At 46.2% G+C, this 14,980-nt stretch overlaps 1 protein-coding gene across 2 annotated transcripts in view; it reads right to left on the bottom strand.

Moving 5' to 3' along the window:
- The window catches only part of EGFLAM (EGF like, fibronectin type III and laminin G domains), a 639,867-nt gene that overhangs the window by 484,166 nt on the left and 140,721 nt on the right, over positions 1 to 14,980 (bottom strand). The gene's annotated exons all lie outside the window — the stretch shown is intronic.

Here is a 14,980-nt window from a genome sequence, read left to right as displayed (position 1 = left end):
GCGCTCGTCCGCTGCGCTTCCGGTGGAAGCACATAGTAAATAGGGGAGGGGCGAAGGGCGTGGCCTGGCGGTTAGTGGGCGTGTCCTGGGTGTCCGGGGGGGGGCGTCAATACCAGGAAGTGTCCCGCAGCAGCGATGCCTGCAGCTGCGCGGGAATGCCCAGGGAGGAGAGGTAGGTTTATGTATTTAAATCACACAAAATCACACTCAAAGGTAAAAACTGTCTAAAATCACAGAAATTACAATTTTTTTTAAAAATGCGAGGATCACCACTCCCGTCTTCCGCCTCAGGAGGTCGACGTGGTCCGACTCGCGCTGTTCGTGGCGCGCTATTTGACTGTTTTTTAAAAGGGGCGTGGCCTGGCGGTTAGTGGGCGTGTCCTGGGTGTCCCGGGGGGGGCGTCAATACCAGGAAGTGTCCCGCAGCAGCGATGCCTGCAGCTGCGCGGGAATGCCCAGGGAGGAGAGGTAGGTTTATGTATTTAAATCACACAAAATCACACTCAAAGGTAAAAACTGTCTAAAATCACAGAAATTACAATTTTTTTAAAAAATGCGAGGATCACCACTCCCGTCTTCCGCCTCAGGAGGTCGACGTGGTCCGACTCGCGCTGTTTGTGGCGCGCTATTTGACTGTTTTTTAAAAGGGGCGTGGCCTGGCGGTTAGTGGGCGTGTCCTGGGTGTCCCGGGGGGGCGTCAATACCAGGAAGTGTCCCGCAGCAGCGATGCCTGCAGCTGCGCAGGAATGCCCAGGGAGGAGAGGTAGGTTTATGTATTTAAATCACACAAAATCACACTCAAAGGTAAAAACTGTCTAAAATCACAGAAATTACAATTTTTTAAAAAATGCGAGGATCGCCACTCCCGGCTTCCGCCTCAGGAGGTCGACGTGGTCCGACTCGCGCTGTTCGTGGTGCGCTATTTGACTGTTTTTTAAAAGGGGCGTGGCCTGGCGGTTAGTGGGCGTGTCCTGGGTGTCCAGGGGGGGGCGTCAATACCAGGAAGTGTCCCGCAGCAGCGATGCCTGCAGCTGCGCGGGAATGCCCAGGGAGGAGAGGTAGGTTTATGTATTTAAATCACACAAAATCACACTCAAAGGTAAAAACTGTCTAAAATCACAGAAATTACAATTTTTAAAAAATGCGAGGATCGCCACTCCCGGCTTCCGCCTCAGGAGGTCGACGTGGTCCGACTCGCGCTGTTCGTGGCGCGCTATTTGACTGTTTTTTAAAAGGGGCGTGGCCTGGTGGTTAGTGGGCGTGTCCTGGGTGTCCCTGGGGAGGCGTCAATACCAGGAAGTGTCCCGCAGCAGCGATGCCTGCAGCTGCGCGGGAATGCCCAGGGAGGAGAGGTAGGTTTATGTATTTAAATCACACAAAATCACACTCAAAGGTAAAAACTGTCTAAAATCACAGAAATTACAATTTTTAAAAAAATGCGAGGATTGCCACTCCCGGCTTCCGCCTCAGGAGGTCGACGTGGTCCGACTCGCGCTGTTCGTGGCACGCTATTTGACTGTTTTTTAAAAGGGGCGTGGCCTGGCGGTTAGTGGGCGTGTCCTGGGTGTCCGGGGGGGGGGGGCGTCAATACCAGGAAGTGTCCCGCAGCAGCGATGCCTGCAGCTGCACGGGAATGCCCAGGGAGGAGAGGTAGGTTTATGTATTTAAATCACACAAAATCACACTCAAAGGTAAAAACTGTCTAAAATCACAGAAATTACAATTTTTTAAAAATGCGAGGATCCCCACTCCCGGCTTCCGCCTCAGGAGGTCAAAGTGTATTCATATATGTTGAATATAACATGATTTTTACACTGTATTATTGTAATTTACTTGTATATCTATTGTAAAAACATGTGTCTGCGACTCCTAGGTTTCTCTATGGTGGCTTTTATCATGGCCCTCCTCCAATATGGCAATTATATTCCTACTTTGAAAGAAATGTGTTAGACACTTTAAACACTATTTGTTATGCTCTATCACTATACAATTGATTTTATAATACATCTATTATGTTTAATCCATGATGAGATTAAACCCTTTTGGACTACACTGATGCACGTGGAGTCTCCAACATGGACTTTGAATTGCGGTATTCCAGTGTATTTTGTATTTCATCGAAGGTTAGATAAGATGCTGTGTGTGTGGCTAAGGGATATGGGAGCGTAATTACCTGCTGACAAGCTTGTTTTTGGTGCTCAATCAACTAAGTGTCTCACAATACATTTATAACAAGTTTATACTGCTTAACAATACCAACAATAGGTAATCATTTTATTAAAACCACAACCTAATCCTATAGAAGCTCGTCAGAACAATAATTCAGCTATTTTAAACAGAATAAAAATATCGAAACCTAAAATTTCTAACCCTAGATTGCTAAAAAAAAAGTTTCTGGAGCTTACCCTCGTGCTGAAATTTAGGCTACAAAAAGTACAAATCAGGGTGATGATGGCAACCAACAGTGCACATGCTGGTGGGCCTTGACTACTATGCAGCTATGTCTCAATATACGTAACCTTAGAGAGTGCAGAACGCGACTGGTGGCCTAATTTTTGGTTCTAGGGAAACAAAATCATCTTATTTCTTACATTTCTGCTCTGGATTCTTGAAACTGCCAGGGTTTATCTTAAGATTCTGTGTCTAACCTTCCTCATTGAAGTGGATGTGCTGAAAGCCTGTTTTTGAATGTGACAATAAGTAGCTCATGTAAAGGGTGATAACAGATTTTAGTCACAATATAAATCATTTGCTAGTGGTATCCTACTAAATTTAGGACTAGTTTTAGGTTCTAAGGCAATTTTATTGTGTTACAAATGCTGCTCCTGAGTTGGGATTTAATTAACCATATTTGCGGGAAAACTGTTTTCTCTCATGATTTTTCCACAGAAGATATGGAAGGTGCTCCAGAAGCTAAAATGACAGCACATTTCTTATAAGTTCACACTATCTTGCTCAGCCATGTGAGAATAAAGTCTGCTATTCTGAGTAAACCATGTACTTCCAACAGCCGCAGACTGTCAGTTGATTCCCCAGTGTTCTACTGCAGCTTCCCACTGTGTTCTAATAAACAGCAAGAGTTCTAACATTCTGTATTTATGACAAAATTATGGCTCACCTGGAGCCATTTTGATAGCATCAAAACTGTAAAATCTAAAGCATGTCCTTTAGAAATTAAGAAAACAAGGAGGTTTGTTTTGTCATAGAAATAATAATTAGTGCTCTAGAAAGCTAAAATGAGAACATATTTTCTACGAGTTCTCAAATACATTTCTCATCCATGTCAGTAAAACATTCTAACTGAAACGTACTTTCAACACCAGTAGGATCCCATCAGTTAACTTTCTAGTGGTCAACTGCTGCTTTACTACAAAGTTCTAATAAGCAACTAGAGCAATAATACTGTTTTGTATTAAAGACAAAAGTGAGACGAGCATGAACCCCATTTTGGTGGAATAGGAGGTGTTCAATTTAAGGCCTTTCTTGAAGACCAGGCTAAAGTAAATGAGCAATGAAGACTTGAAGCCAGAGGGTTCACATGTTATGGGAGGCGTGCATTTTTATTATTTTATGGAATCATGGATTTTTAAAAGGGCTTAAAATAGTGAAAGAGAGAGAGGTCTGCATAAGTAGAGCATTACCTTTCCACATGTGCTACTCAGCCTACCCATCTCTTCAGTCGTTTAATAGCTTCCTTATTTTAAAATAGTAACATTTTAGGAGGCATATATATAATCATTGTTAAAATAGAGGTTAAATGACGTTATAATAAGGCCTGCTAGTAAGATCTTAATGTATGTAATAAAAATTACATATACCCTCATTATGGTAATGGGCAGTCGGACCACCGTTTGCTATTGAGGCGGTCAGCAGATCGCCTGACAAGCAGGTGTTGGTCCGACCACCGCATTATGAGGCCTTCTAAGACTCATGGAGGGGGGCTACATGGACCCCCCTTTGCATGCGCCTTTCTAAGAAAGACAACACGCAATTGGCCCAAGGCGAGTTCATGTCCTGCCTTCTTTCTCCCCTGGCCTATGGTGCACGGGAGCAAGCATCACCGCCATCTGTTTCCAATTATAGCCCCGCGTCTCACATTCGCGGTAATTGGAAACAGATGGAGTTTGTGCTGGCCCTGGTGCACCCCCTTGTAGCCAGTGCTTCTTTTGTATCTGGCACAGTTTCTAAGTGTCAGCAGGCACCAACCTTTATCTTTACCTTGCAGATGTTCCCTGTTTCTCACTCCAGCAGGTCTCGCTCTCTGGCACATCTGCATGAGGGACGTGAAAAGATGGCAGGGAGGAGGGTCATTCAGATTATGCTGCTCGTACATTACTGTGCATTTTCTCCTTTGCCAGCAATCTTTACATACTGGATATACACTGCTTCCATTTTCACTCTTTCATTACTCCCGCTGTCAAAGTCCATACTGCCTTCTATGGAAGGCAATCTGTCTTGACATACTCTCATCACAGCTGACCTGAACTCTCTGCTTCCCGAGTTGGTTTTCATGCTGTGTAGTGATTGTAACACTCTTCGTCGAGAAGGGGATTAAGTCCCTGGATAGGTCTAAACACTGCCTGAGCAAGTGAATAAAACTGCATGTTTTGTCGCAAGTCAATGTTTACCATGATCACAGGCAAAACTGATTGTGCTTTATTAATCGATTTAAGTCCTATTATGGAAGAATAGTGGTTGTCCGTCTTGGGTCTGCTTGAAAGCGTCTTGTTTCCTCACCCAATTTGGAAAAGTCCTAGTGCAAAGGCGGTTTAAGTCTTTGAATGAGTGAATACAGTACTCTAAACAAACCGAAATTTCCTGATTTGGCAGTGCAAAGGTCTCAGCGTGCCTTTGTAGTACCCAACGTTCTCGGTTTACAGCAAGACTGCAAGTGTTAAATGGATGAAGGGGCAGGAAAAACTCTATGTGAGAAATCTTTTTTGGCTGAAATTCCAGATGGCTGCTAAAAACGTTCTGTTTTCTTTTATAGTGTCTTGTGTCTCACAGTAGCAGGTCAATTTAGCGGGGCGCTGCGGGTTAGTGAACCGTGTGAGGTAAGTTTTTTTTCCACGTGTGTCGCGATGCTCACCTACTCTACAGAGAGTTTATGGTCTATTGGGCAGGCCGTTCCAAGATGTGTGCTACCACCCATCCATCCTCTTTGCGGTCCTTATCAGTGTACCTGCAATAGGTGGATGCTTGACCCCCCGGTGTCTATTCACCAGAGGGGCACTCCATCCGTCCCCCGGAGCAATGGCTCTGTGCCCACTCTGCGGGTGCTGAATCTGAATGCTAGATCTGTGGTAAAACATCACCAAGCCATTTATGACCTTATTGAGGATGAGTCCCCTGACGTTTTGGCTATCACAGAAACCTGGCTTCAGGAGGCGGACGGGCCATTATCAACTTTGCCTGTCCCCCTGAGTACTCTATGTACACTTTGAATCGACCTACTAGAGGTGGTGGCATTGCCCTTATAGTCAGGTCCTGTTTTACCTGTAATTGGAATGGCCTCAACATCGCTGGCTGCGAAAGCGCCTCTTTTAAGATCTTAATCAGCCCCCAGTTTACGCTCTCTGGGATGGTTGTCTACCGACCTCCTGGTAGCGATGTAGTGTTCAGAGACGCATTTCCAGATGCTGTTAGTACGCTAGTCATGGGCTGTGCTAACTTTTCCATCTTGGGTGACCTGAACCTGCATTTCGATATTCAGACCATCCCGGCGGTGAGCAGTATTCTAGCTGATCTAGAGGCTCTTCAGCTTTCCCAACAGGTTTCCCAGCCCACCCACGCAGGGGGCCACATTTTGGACCCCTTCTTTACCAACTTGGCCGAGGCTAGGGTTCTGTCCATCTCCCCTTTAGGGTGGACGGATCATTTTCTAGTGGCCATTCGGTACCCTTTGCCTGAGACCCCTCCCACTCCATCGGTCAGAAGGGTTCCTAGGCGGCACTGGAACAAACTCAGGCTGGACGACCTGCACCGTCTCCTAGAGGAAGAGCCGCTAGGCCCTCTGGACAATGTGGAAAAGGGCTATGATCAGTTCTGTACATGGATCTCCAAGGCATTGGACTCTCTGATTCCCATCGTCTCGAGCAAATTAAGCTCTAGAGAGTCGAGTCCCTGGTATGACAGTGCGCTACGTGCCTTGAAGGGTATATGTAGACGGGCGGAAAGAGCGTGGCGGAAGTCTTATGGGGCTGATTTGAAAGCCGCATACGTTGCTTCCGTCAAGATCTACCATTGAGCTATTTGCAGAGCTCGTGCGGCGTTCTATGCTTCGGAATTCCGCAACAGCTCGAATTCATCTAAGACCATATTCAAAGCCGTTAAAGATCTTTTGGCGAAAAGGACTTCCCCCCTGGCAGTGGGGTCCATCTCCCACTGTGAGACCTTGGCTTCCTTCTTTTTGGAGAAGGTCCAGGTCATTTACCGGGCCTTCCCTAGTACGGGGCCTGTTTTGGGAGTCCTAGATGGTGCTCAAGATCATACTATCCTGCACTCTTTTCCCCCATTACTCTCGGAGGGGTTCAATACATTTGCTTCGCAAATTAAATCTGGCTCTCCGTCGGATCCAGTAAGACCCGCTCTTTTTAGAGACCAGTCCTTTCTGGGGCGCTCTACAGTGTGTTCCCTAATTAATCTTTCACTGGCCTCAGGTGTGGTTCCAACTAAATGGAAGCAGGCGGTGGTTTCTCCAATCATTAAGAAGCCTTCGTTGGACCCTTCGAAACTCGAAAGTTATCGCCCTATTTCATTACTACCCTGGCCGGCGAAGATTGCGAAGGCTCATGTTAACCTGGCCTTGTCAGAACATCTTGCTCGGACCAATGTCCTAGACTCCACGCAGAATGGCTTCCGTGCTGGGCACAGCACGGAGACGGCCCTTCTTGCTATGGTAGAGCACCTACGTGCGGTTTTGGATGCTGGTCAGACGGCGGCGCTGGTATTATTAGACCTCAGCGCCGTCTTTAACACTGTTTCTCACAGCATTCTGCTGCACCGGTTGGAGTAGATTGGTGTTGGGGGACAGGCGTTACAGTGGTTTCGCTCCTTTCTCGACAATCGTTCTTTCTGTGTGGCCATCCCCCTCCCTTTCAGTCCAAATTCCAGCCTCTGGCCATGGGGGTTCCGCAGGGATCCTCGCTGAGCCCCACGTTATTTAACCTGTACGTGAGACCGCTGGCTGAGGTCGCAAGGCAGTGGGGCCTGACTATGGTCTCTTATGCCGATGACACTCAGCTGGCGGTTACTCTCAGTGGGGATGTGGAACAAGATGCCCCTAGGTTTCAGAATGGACTAAAGGCGGTGGCCAACTGGCTGACGGCAAACTGTCTCCAGCTTAATACTACAAAGACAGAGATTATGATTGTCAGTAAGAGAGTGGAGCTTTGGGGTGACAGGTGGTGGCCCTCAGAGCTGGGACCAGCTCCGACTCCGGTCTCGGAACTAAGAAACTTGGGAGTTTGGCTGGACGCTGGCCTCACCTTTGTTGGCCATACTAAGAAAACTGCAGCCTGCTGTTTTGGCGTTCTTCGGGGTTTAAGACCTGTTCTTAAATTTTTTGATGCCCCGACTAGGCAGCTGGTGATTCAGGCTACGGTTATTTCCCGCCTGGATTACGCCAGCTCCCTCCTGGTGGGGGCTAATCAGGCAGAAATTACCCGCCTGCAGCGGGTACAAAATGCCGCAGCTAGAGCGATAGTCGGCCTGCCCAGATTCTGTCCTGTTTCCAACGTTCTCCGCTCCCTGCATTGGTTACCAGTGAGGATGAGAATTCACTTTAAGGTCCTTTGTTTGACTTTTAAAATTCTGAAAGGCATAGCTCCTCAGATTCTGTCCAATTTTCTGACCTTCTATGTCCCGACACGCTCTCTTCGTTCCTTGGGCCAGGCCCTTGCCGTGGTCCCTCGGTTCAGGCTTTGTCGTGCCGGTGGCCGATCTTTTTGTGTAAAAGCTGCAGCTATCTGGAACTCTCTCCCGGTGGAAATTCGTTTGTTGGAGGATCTCTTGCACTTTCGGAAAGCCATTAAAACTTTTCTGTTTTAATCTTTCCTTTAGCTGTCCCTATCTGATTTGGTTTTAGTTGTGCTATGTTCTACCTTGTTCGGGCGCCAGGACGCTCATTTGCTGGAGCAGCTGTGCGCACAATAAATATCTACAACATAACAATTCAATATTCTTTAACATGTTAGTTTGGATGTTTTAGGTGTTTTGAGTTCATGCAATTTGGGGGCCTCTCCCCTCACAAGTGCACTCCACTGACCCTCCCACTCTTCTCCTTAACTTCAGTACCTCCACCTTGTTGGTGATTTTGGAGACTATGATGTACTGAGGTCAGGCAGGCGACCTAACCCCTAAAAATGTCCACTACTTTGAGATACATTTTAGAAGGCGCTTTGTGAATGTACCTGTTGTTCCTGTGCAGCTGCGTCCACCCAGTGAAACATGTAGTATGAAAGTAGCGCAGGGTCTGACCCGTCTAATCTGCCTGCTTCTACCATATACTGCATGGTCTCTAATATCGGACAGCAACCACCATTTACTCTTGCGGGTAACCATTCTAGCAACTATTTGTAGAGTTGCGGTCTAGTCTATGTGCGCTACGTCACAATGTAGTGCGCGATGACCGCCATATTGTGAGTGAACTGCGGATGCGCAGGAGTATGGGAAACGATCGGAGAACGCTGGACGCCCGGCGCTCTCCCTCTTATGTTGTAAAGCAATAAATATTTGGTCCCCATATACCTGGCTGCATGTAATCATTGACCGGGCCCCTATAGACATTACACTATTTCCCTTTGGAAAACTGCCACCACCTCTGTTTGGATTTGGCTCTGATAATACCCATAGTGCATGCCCGGGTCAGTCTTGCACTCTGAAGCCTTGCAGTACCTTAATCCATCAGCTGTAGGAGTGTGAACTTGAACAGTTAGTTTGTGAGTGATGCTATGTGTCTGGTTTAGTACTTACTTTGACAACCGGAAGGATGTGAGTAATATATTCAGCACAGGAATTACTTAACTTGTCCAAAGCCTGTTAATGTTTGTGGGTGGAGTTGGAAGTTGACCAGACCAGATGCAGAACTACGTGTGTCAGTGTTGTTGTTGAGTGAATAAGGTGGAAGCTAAGCCAAGGTCTGATATTTTGCAACTTGAGAATAAAGCCAAATTAATCAGTTGAGGATTTTAGATTGAAAGGGTGAGTACCACTATTAGAGGACATTGTACCTACATTTTTAGGATGAATGCTGACAGTTGGTACGTAAACCCACCAAACTTCTAAACTGGATTAAAAAGAAAAAGAAAAGCTTTCCTTTGAGGGGTTATGGCGGTGCACACTGAATAAGTGTTACTGGCCAGACATTGCACACATTTTAAATACAGGAAGATGCCAGATTTTCTTATTGACGAAAGCCTGAAAAAGGTGTAGTACAGACTTAGGCTAGGGAATCCCCACCCATGTGTGCAAAAAGATATGTACGGTGTTCGGCTGGGGAAGTGGGTCCACACTCATGCACCCTCCACAAATATTTTTTTAAATGTCCGGCTGCTATTTTGTTTTTGCTGTGATCCCTCAAGAGTTGCAGCAAAAACTGTTCATTTGTTTTATTTGGGGTCTAGAGGGGTCCCAGTAGGACCCCCCACATGGCCTTGAGGGGCAGGGTATCTCTACCTTGCCCACTTATACTTTCTTTTACTTTTTTAACTTCAGGACAGGGTACTAAGTCCATGTGTCCTGTAATGGCTGCCAGCAAACGTTTTGTCCATGTTGCTGGCAGTCAATCAGAGCCTTGCTCCCGCAGGAACCTTGCTCAACAGGAGCAAGATGGCCAAAGGTTAAAAAGATCCCATAACCAGAAGGCTCTACTTTTTAAAAAGGGGTTTGAGAGTCCCTCAAACCCAACCGTAAATATATACAATTATTTTTGGTGCTACTTTCTCTAAAAGTACTGAATAGATTTACGCCAAATCACAAAAAAACACTCTTTCTGGTCCAGTAACTTCCTGCCAAATTTAGTATATTCCGTTCAGCAGTTTTTGTGGTAGTTCTGCCCAAAAACATCTATGGAAAATTCATGGGAATTTTGCATTTTGGGACCCCCCTTTTTCTCTCTGCCCCTGTTTGATGGATCACTCCTAAACTTTCCAGGCACAAACTAGGCAAAAAAGGAAAACTTTTTGGAACGTTTCATGGAGATTCATTTAACGGTGCCAAAGTTATTATCAAAACAAAAAAAACCTTTCCTGGGGAAGCACAATTCTAACTATACCCACCAGTAGTGGTAATATATATTTATTTTCACTGAAAAAGTAACGGTTAAAGTGACATTATAGTTAGATTACAATGTAAGTTTAAACATACGATTTTCGGAAGTGACTATAACTGGCGCCTATGTGTTACCATACGTAGCTATGCCAATACCGCACCACACACGGCCGATGGCCAGGCCATGCACTCAAATCCTGGCAGGCTGCAGCCCCCCTCCAATATGCACACCCTTTGCCGATGCACGGCATGGGTTGGATACATGGCCTGGCTGCAGGTCAGGCCCTGCACCCCAACCATCTGCATGCAGCCAGCACACCACAGAACACATGCTTCCTTTCTAAAAAGAACTGAGAGAGCGCAAAACTGAGAAAAATGTATAAGTGCATCATATTTACTAGTTAGATGCATGAAATAGTTAAAACCGTAGAAGTGTGGAAAATACCTAAGAATTACATATACTAATGTGTGTTTAATCAATGTAGAGTGCATATTAAAGAGTGTGAAGCTAATGTAGTAATGTTTAGAAATGTTAGAGTGCTGTTAAGACTCCATGTTATGTGACCATTGCCGAGGAAATGTGATGCTGCTAAACGTAGAAGTGCAGGCCTCATGGGAATGCATGAAGAACGAAAACCTGCTTTGCAGTTCATAGTCAACGGATTATTACTTTCATTACTATGTTAGAAAATTATTGATTACGCGTTAAGAATCATGTTTTATAGAAGTGTTTCATATAATCAGAGTGTATTAACAAGAATTGTTTTAGTTTAGAAATAAAGGTTCATAGAGTGCAGGCCGCTTGCAAGATAATTTAGTAGGCCTGGAAAGATAAAGTTGCTTCTTTGATCTGCACGTGTTAGTTAGAATCGAGTCTCGTTAAAGCATAAATTGTCATTCTTGTGCAAAGTTTATGGCTGAACCCAGATAACTGGAGAGTGGAATTTGGGGCCCTATTCATGGGTATCTGTTTGCAGGTGTGAGGGGGTTCCAATCAAGAGAGTGATGAATAGAGCTCTGTCCGGGGAGACAGGCACAGGCCTGGAGGAGGGTTCAGGAATGTTCTGGGGGGTACCGGCGAGCTGGAGTAGAAGCCTGGGAAGCAAGGTCAACGCTAACGAGAGGCCCAGAGGAGTGCCATCATGGAAGAAACCAGAACTGAAACCATGTGAGAGGTGTACGTGAGGGGCATCTCAGAGGGGCGTTCCAATTACGATTGTGATTTTGTATTAGGGACAGCACCCTTGGGAGGAGAGAGAGCAGATGGCCTGAGGACCCTTAGAGAGCGGATGGGTAGGCAGAGAGGGCATGACTGCAATGCACAGATTTTCACCAAAGACTAAGAAAGAGTGAGTGAACTTCTTTGGAAGTCACCACGGCTGACACCTTTTTAACCTAAAGATTCTGTTAAGTAGGGATGTCACTTAGTCTAGTGTAGGGACAGTCTAACCTGTTTCTTTCCTTTCTGTAAATGACACTTAAGTTACAACTAGTGTCCATTCTTGTGAATTTGCTGATCCTTGAGCTTGTTCTGGTAATATTTCTCTGTCGCTTAAGATCATTCAGAGAATTTATGTTTGTTTTAGTGCCAGTATACCTGATGAACCTTTTATTGAGATGTTTGTATATCCAGTTAACTTTGGCTTTATAATAAAATCTTTAAAACTGAATGGTGGTAAGTGGTTCTTCAGAGTCGTGCCAAATTATTGGTTTGATTAACTTGGTAGTAGATTACTTTTTACTCAATGACAGGCAACAAAGATTCAGTCGACCTGATTGGGGATTGAGATCTAGAGTGATCAAATAGGAGATCGAAAATCCCGCCTTCCCAGTTGGTAGCTATAGAGGATGGTTGCCTTCTTGAGGAAGGTGATCTAGACTAGGTTAAGATTACCCCGAGGCCCCTAGAGATCGAGAGATGACCAGCAGAAGAATCGCCTGCCGAAGAAGGTGCTGACGGTGCGAGAGAGAAAAAGCAGCAGAGACGGTCGAGAGTGAGTATAAAGGGTCATGCGTTGCTAGATTGCGGTGCTTTGTGTTGTATTTGTGTTGTAATGTCATGCGGAGTTGAATGCCTGTAGTGTGATTGAGGCAGGGTTGTGAGCGCGCGCAACCTGGTGAAAATCTTAAGTTCAGAGAAGAGCTTAAGTGGTTCGGGTGTATCGGACATCCAGAGTAATTGTCAACCATTGTGAAGGGAGTCATGAGGTACCATTGATCGCCCCGCAGGACCGTGATAGGGGGAACGAAAGAGTGAGTGTGTGAGTAATGGACGCTGGTCGGAAGTTACTGTGTGTAAGTAACCTATCAGTTGAGGCGATCGTCAAGACGTTTCATCAGTTGAGGTGACAATTACAGTTAGACTGTGGGCGCACAGTCAAGAAAAGTGATCGCTTGGTCGGAAGTAATCATTTTTCAGAGTATGAATGGGACGCATGCATGACCGGGAGACGAGCTGAGAAAGGAGGGGAACTGCTGCGTACGGGGAGACGAGTGACGTCAGAGAGAGCCGCGCTGTGATAGGCTGGTTGGTGTAAGACTGCGCTGGGATAGGCCGGTTGTCAAGAGCCGCGCTGTGATAGGTTAGCTAGCAAGAACCGCGCTAGGATTGGTGGATTGTCACCAGGAAGTAAATAAACGTAACAAAGTAGAAAATTGTGAATTTGATGATGAAATGCTTTAGGCGCTTGAGAACGATCTTTAAGAGAGAAAATAGAGAATTGGTGGACGGGGAAGAGGCCCGCCAGAGGGTACACCAGCCCATTACATGGCTACGAATGTTGGGTTGCATACTATACTGTGGATCTCTGAGTGGAGTAAGATGACAGAGGGGAATGAGTAATTGACGTTCCCGAAATACGGAACGTTTAGGTTAGAAGCATTAAACCAGTTGAAAGCAGTAATGCTCGCGACGAGACCTCTACCCAGACCAACACAGTTTGAAGCCCTCAATGCGTGGTTTAGGGTGGCGTACGACCGGAGCTTGAACAGGCGTCAAGACAGAGTGAAACGATCGGTAAGAGCAGTGCAGGATGCCAAATGGGATGAAGAAGCTAAAAAGTGGAGAGTGCAGAGAATCGAAGTAGATAAACTGTACCCAGTGATAGAAGTCACAGGAGAAAAGAAACCACTAGTGGAGGATGATGAGAGCGAGACAGAAGACAGCCTGATAAATAGGTTATTGATGGACAGACCACCTCCGTACAATAGAGAGATGGAAGGTCCCGAGCTCCAAAGGGGGGACGGGGCTGGCACAGGGGAAAATAGACCACCTCCTGTAGCAGATAGAGGATACGCCAAAGGTGAGGAGATATCTCAGCCTAGTCCAGTACAGAGGGTAGTCGGAAGGTTTGTGGTACAAAAGGTGCCAGAAATGGAGTATGCCAAGTCCTACCAATTGCCAGACGCTCTCCAAGTACCTGTTACTATAGGTCCTACAGTGTCGATTTATGACCCAGAGAAAGCACGAGAAGAGGAACAGTCACGGTGTGACAGGGAGAGATCAGAAATGGAGAATAGGAACAACATGATTAATTCTCAAAGGCAGTTGTCAGGTCCAAGGGATTGGAGCACTCCATTAAATCAAACGGGCGATCCCATAATAGATCAGGGGGGTCAGAGAGGACCAATGGATCTGAGGGGACCACGGCCGAAGTCCTTTAAGGAATTGAGGGCTGACCTGAGAAAGTGGGATACCAGCACGGGAACCCAGAGTAACAGGTCAGGAGTGGAAGCTGAATGGGGAAATCGAGGTGATGGAACATTGTCTCACTATGGGGCTAGCGAAAGCAGCCAGGAGTGCGACGACAAAAGTCAAGAGAATAGAGGGGTCACATGTCACTCCCTTAATGGAAATGGACAGGACCGAGAGCATAGAAGTGCAGAATGTGGAAGGGTGTCTCGTCTCATTCACGGCGAAGGAGACCGAAGGACACAAGAGTACCATGATAGTTTTAAGTGCACTCACCATGCACTTGGCGATAATAGACCACACTGGGATCGCGGGAACATGGGGAGTTGTGAAGGGTCCTATCATGTGTTGAGTGATACTAGGCAGCAAGGGAGTTGTGAAAACAGAGAGGACAATGGAAGGTCCTATCGTGCACTCAGGGAGACTGAACAGAACAGACAAAGTGGGACAGTGGGAAATAGAGTATCATTTCATCACATGCCAAGAGGGGATGGAACTGCATGGGACCTCGAAAGATGGGAACATGGGAGGACTCCCCATAACTCGCCTGAGCCCAGGCGAAGGGCTCGGAGCTGGGATGGGAGAGAGGTGAATGGACCCTCCAAGAATGAGACGCTGAGGGCTGAGATAAAAGCAAAAAGGTTAGACGTAACCAGTTTGAAATCAGATCTCGATGAAATCATAGATGGTACGTTGCCTTTGGAGAGGATTGACATGTACGAACAAGATGAGGTACTGTTCATAGCAAAGGATATCACTCGGAAAGCGAGAGCAGTACATGAGAAATTATCTGAATTAGCAGACAAGTACATGGTAGACTTGTCGAGAACAAAGGCATTACATGGTAACCATAGGTTGCATTATTCAGATCAGGACCTCGAAGAAAGGAGAACAATCGGATTAAAAACACACATCAGAGAACTGATTACAGGGATAAGGACATGGAGGGATCTGGATAAGTGGGAAGAAAGGTGGTCCAAGAAAGGAACCGTTAGACGGAGCACAATTGGGATGTCCCCA

The sequence above is a fragment of the Lissotriton vulgaris genome, chromosome 3_1 (genome assembly GCF_964263255.1).
Source record: "Lissotriton vulgaris chromosome 3_1, aLisVul1.2, whole genome shotgun sequence".
Lineage (NCBI taxonomy): Eukaryota > Metazoa > Chordata > Amphibia > Caudata > Salamandridae > Lissotriton > Lissotriton vulgaris.
The sequence above is the reverse complement of the archived record's forward strand: the minus strand, read 5'-3'. Positions and strand labels throughout refer to the sequence as shown.